Source organism: Lucilia cuprina, chromosome 5, assembly GCF_022045245.1.
Source record: "Lucilia cuprina isolate Lc7/37 chromosome 5, ASM2204524v1, whole genome shotgun sequence".
Lineage (NCBI taxonomy): Eukaryota > Metazoa > Arthropoda > Insecta > Diptera > Calliphoridae > Lucilia > Lucilia cuprina.
Genome location: NC_060953.1, coordinates 33,259,196 through 33,265,289, shown reverse-complemented (window position 1 = coordinate 33,265,289; position 6,094 = coordinate 33,259,196).

The following is a 6,094-nucleotide window of genomic DNA, read 5'->3' as shown; positions in this document are numbered from 1 at the left end:
GTAGTTTTTATATTTATTGTTGTTGATTTGATAATAATCTGCATAATAATCTGTACATTCTTTGACAACGGATGTTATTAAAAAATTATAAACACTTTGTTGTCTATTTGCTACCAAGGGTGTATAATTTTATCATAAGGTCGATCATGCTCGATTGTACTTTCTTACTTGTTTAAATATAAAACAATTTGTATTTTCTTTAGACAATTGTGATCTCATGAAAAGAATTTTTAAATTGTGCAATAGGCTCCGAAAAATTGTAATGTAAATAGATTTTAATTTGGATGGTACATTACTTGGTATAGAATGTTAATTTTTTATTAAATAGATTTATTAATCATTCTAAAGGATAGATTTGAAGTCTTTATCAAATAGAATATAATACAAAATGTCCGTCATTCCACGGTCCGAAAACAAGTAAAATTGGATCCATGCCGAGATTCATATACGTTTTGAATCTACTTACCATTGATGCGAAGCATTTATTTCTTAAATATCGTGTTCTCAATTTAATTTTTAATTAAAAGCTTAATTACAACAATTAAGAAATATATTTACTATTTAAATAATTCGAGTGTGGCATTTTATAAGATTTGTAATGTACTCTTAAACATAATAATGACTATTATTTTTATTATTATGACTACATCATTCATTTATTCATTCATTCATACATTTAATATGGTCTATGTTTGGTTCCACATTTAAAGAAGGAATGTACCACGTATATAATGTGTACAATATATGTAGTAAGTATATTTAGTAGACATGGAGATGTAAGTTTATCTATTTAATTTATTTTATATTAGGGTGGTTCTGTTTGTGGAATACGTACAATTTAAAAATTTTTATTTAATTTTAGTATCATCGTACTACATTTTTGCTGACAAAGGTATTTTTGAATGTCGGTTTAACTCTAAAAGTAATACATAAACCCCCTTATTATACATATCATATAGTTGTAGGTAAATAACGTATTAGTGTTTAAATTTTTACACTACATAACTAACAAATTTTCTCCAACTTTAAATATTGATATCAATCTACTTCCTAAAATATTCATGAAAGTCGGCAACATTCAATCATGTTTGAAAAAACAAGTCAGTTATGTGGTGTCAATCTTTCAACATTAATATTACATGGATTGCTAAGCCTGTATTTGTAGTAAATATTTTATATCATGTTTATTTTATTTATATCAATGTCTATGTTGAATTTTTTATTTTATTTTTTGCTAAAGCAAAAACAAAAAATATTATTGTGATTGGTACACATATAAAAAAATGTGTGTATTTTTAGCAAACAACAATCGACGACGAGACAATAAAAACAATAACAACTTATACTCGGACGAGTAGAATGTATTCAGAATATATCAGGAACAGCAACAACAACAAAAGTAAAAACAAGAACACATCAACTACAACATAAACATCAACAATGTTTGTCGTCTGCTGGCTGATGACGATAAAAGAACACAACAATTCAAAATATATAATGAAAAAAAAAATCGAAAATAAAAACAATATCAAAAAAATATTGGTAGACAAAGAGACAGACGTAATATTCAGACTGTCAGACGGACCGATATTGATGAGTAGAAAACACTGATGATGTTTGGTGTCTTTGCTGTTGTCTGGTGAAGTTGATGTTGCTGATGTTTTGTTTTGTTTCAGTAAATGTTGCTTTAGTACGTATGTACGTACGTACATTCACAACGCACAATTTTATTGCATGTGGATGAAATGGACTTATTAGTTTGCCGGGTTTGTCATCATCTTCATCATACAAAAACAGATGTTAAAAGTTGAAGTTTAGGGTAAAACTAACATGATGCATGTAAAATTTATTAAATTGAATATAAAATACTTATTTATATGCATGCTTATAAAACATGTGAATCAAGTAAAAGTGTAAAGATGTTTGTAAATAAGGACGATGTATAGTTTTCTATATTTCTATAGGTATTTATTGTTTGATGTACATTGCTATTGCGAATATTCAAATAAATTCAAACAATTAGTTTAATTACATTTGGATTAGAGTGGTGTTGATTAATGAAAAAAATATCATTGACCTTCAACAAATTAACGATTTAAATTAAATTTCAAAAAGATCACAAAGGAAGCAATATTAAATTGTGGTAAAAAAAACTGGATCATATAAAACGAAATATGTCAACTACTGCCGCGTTGCCTTTTTTTACGATGGTACTTTTACAATTACTGTGTGAGCTTTTTGGACGACCCAGCACCGCTTCGTGGTCCTAGATGTCCATGTACAAGCACTTTGCTCAAATACTCAGCTGGTTAGTCTCTAACCATTTTTGCATGTTGCGTTACTTCAACATTGTAACTGTAATACATTACTTCCATTAACTACAACTCAGCTGGAATGGCTTCTGTTTAATCGGCACAAACGTAGACAGTAGACGGAATCCACTAAAATGAACATAAGTCGTAGTTCTTACTCACAGAGGACACACTGTGGTAAGTTTGAAAGGAATCATCAAGATTCCTTCTATATATATACATAGCCGGCACACTCCCTCTATGTAACTCAGCACACTCCCTCTATGTAATTCAGCCCCCATCATATACATTTGACTCATTTTTAAAGCTAAGTCCCACAGTCGCTTTCCAGCGGAAATAGGCTAGATATGTACATATATAGATATATACATAGAACTATCGACCAGAGTAGACCTGTTACAAAAAAAAAAAAAAAAAACATCAGAAAAATAATTTCCTCCGCAATAGACTACTATCCTCTAGTACACATAATATACTAGAGAATCTTACATCTCACATAGTCTGATAGAGTGCAGTGTTTTCGTGACACACAGAGAAGTGTGAGCTATCTCTCAGTGACATTAAACAAAATGATCATATCACATATCTTGACATTCACTTGAATAGACGTTTAACTTGGTGCCATTACATGGAACCTATTAAGGGCAGTCTGGAACTCAACTATAATGAATCGCAAGTAATATCAGCATAGATCTTATGTAGAGAACATAATTCAAAAACCTGTTGATACAAGCATTTGGAATAGAAAAAAAATAATGTGTAAATGACAACTTATCGAATTAACTATTAAATCTATCTCACAATAATTATATTTAAATGATTTTATTTTGCATTGTTTTTTTTATCTAGAAAGATTTTCTAAATTGAATAATTGTTTTGTTCCATTTCGGAGTGAAGTTCCGCAATATGAAAACTGCAAATATGCAAAGAAAATTCTTGTTGAAAATTGAGTTGAATTGAACAGATGTGATTAAACTTTCTTGAACTACTTTGTGAAGAAGTGAATTCCAATAAATTATAATCGATTGTTGTTGAACGTACGCTCTTGTGGTGGATAATAGGCAGCAACTAGCAACAAACAGGCCATAGAATCAGTGGCAGCCACCAAGACTAACTAACAATGTAACTGCAACAGCAGCACCAATAGCAACCAACAGCTTCGGCAAATGGCATCAGCTTTAGCAACATTAACAAACAACTGACTAACGGAGTATCGCAGAAATTCCACTATAAAATATTTATGTACAAGTGATTACATCACTTGTTTAATCCAACGTATAAATAAAACACAACAACAAGAACAACTGCAACAATAATAAAAAAATGCAGCAATAACAATAACAACAACAATAAAAAACAATAGAGGAAAAAAAGAAGAAAGAAACAAACGTGTTATTGAAACAGCTGCTGCTCAAACTGCATACAAATACTTGTGCACCAACTACTTACTACTTGCCACTTTATTCGCAATACACAATGAATTTTATACTTGCAACATTTTCACATTCATACATACTTTTATGAATTGGTACTGTATATTGCCAGCAGTTGTTATTATTATTGTTACTAAGCAATATTTTTGTTGCAATTATTGCTGATAGTAGTACAATGTTTGTTGCAAATTGAAAGACTGTGTATCTGTGCCACATTAGAGGTCTTATTTTATGACGCCAATTTTGCATCTCAATAAAATTTTATACTGTTAAATATTTAAAGTGGTGGTTTCAAAAAATACATACAATGTGCGTCGTCACTTTAAATAATACGATATTTTTCTAATTGAACCAAAAACATATACATATATATTTTGATCTATAAATTTCAAAAGGTTATATTGCAAGAAATGAGAGAATAAACATTTATTTAACATTCAGATTACTTATTGTTATTTTTGTTTAAAATGGCCAAAAACGTGGTTTATTCTAATTTTAGGACTATGTTGTCCTTTAAATAAAAACCTTTATGTAACCTTGACCCTCGTGAGAAGGTTAAAAGCCACTGTGGTTTACGTGAACACCTGAAGAGTTGGCCTTGTTTGTGGTACCTTTACATCAACGGAGTGAGCTTATTAGATGAGTCACCTTTATGTTTCTTACCAGCACTTTGCTCAATTACTTGAGCTATCTGGCCATTGCTGCCACGTAGCTTAACTTCCGTTTACAACCACACCGATTGGATGCAAAGAAAATTCTTGGCTCTGGCTTTTTTTGATTCGACAACAACTCTTCGAGAAGTAATCAGTAAACCGAAATACGAATCCATCAAATATGCCAAAAACTTGGCTTTATTTACAGACCACACACTGTGGTAAATCTGGTATGAGTAAGCCATAATCATACCCGGACAAGAAAGGAAATTTCAATGGTACCACTTGTATAAGAGACCTTATATCCAACACTATTAAACACAAAATACGCCCTCTTCATTTCATGTATACCATTGGGTACTCCGTTATATCCATCATATACACTTCACACCAAATTTCCAAAGCATATATATGGTGACTAATATTCTTACATCCATCCCGTATCAAATACACTTGAAACCAACTCATTTCCATCGCTTAGTCTCCCAGGCAACCAACTTGTTCTGAATTATAGACTTAAGCGTGTATCAGGTTTTTAACCAACATTCCATTGCCGCGACTTTGGTTTAAACCACTTTAAAACCAGGTACAAAACAATGTCCGAAACTCTCCTCTGTCAGCTGACAGTTCCCGTGGTTCTCGGGAATCAAGTCTTGCACAATTTTGTCAGACAGAATTTTAAATATACATTTCCGTACTGTTACTTTTTGAATTTTCTATAACACTTGGTGGTAATGATTACATTTTCAATTGTAATTAAAGTTATGACAATTACAATATCTTTTAAAACCAACTAAAGTTTTTTTTTCAATTACAATACATATATTTAAATTGTAGTTGAGGAATTTCCAATAACAATTACTTGTACATGAAAAATTTCCAATTATATTTATTTGTAATTGTTATGCGAGTGATACCTAAAATAGAAATGCAAGTAATTGTTATTGAAAAAACTTCAATTACAATTACATATAATTGTAATAATTGTTAATGCTCAATTGTTAATGCTCAATTACACATTATAAGTAATTGTAATTCGCCAGGTAATTCTCTTTTGATTTCGAATGGATACTTTTTGATTTGTAAGCTTCAATTACAATAATAAGTAATTGGCCATTGTACAAGTAATTGTAATTAAAAAAACTTCCATTACAATTACATAAAATTGTAATTAGATAATGCTCAATAAGTAATTGTGATTCGCCAGGTAATTTTCTTTCGATCTCCAATGGATATTTATTGATTTGTATGCAAAATTGACAATAAAGCTAAAAAATATTTTCTAATTAAACCTAGAATCATACATATAGTATTCTGATGGAATAAAAATTTTAAAAATTAACTTTGACGTTCTTCAATTGGTTGTTTTTGAATTTTTTAATATGAAACAAATACGTCGTGTGAGACTATATTCCCTGATTTAAACTGTCTTTTATATCTTCTAGATATTTATGTACACATTTTTAATATAAAAGATACAAACAAGACTTTCATTTTCATTAGAGGTATTGTGTAATAATAAGTGTTTGTCTAAAGGTGGTTGAGGAGGTGATGACGCTAGTGGCTTGGTGATGGTTCAAGCAGTGATGGTCACTTACAATAAATGTTGTTGCTGTTTAAGTTGTTGTTGTATTGGTTTGAGTACTTATTTATGCATGTGCATTTCAGGTGTTTTTTTGAGGTGGTGGATAGAAGT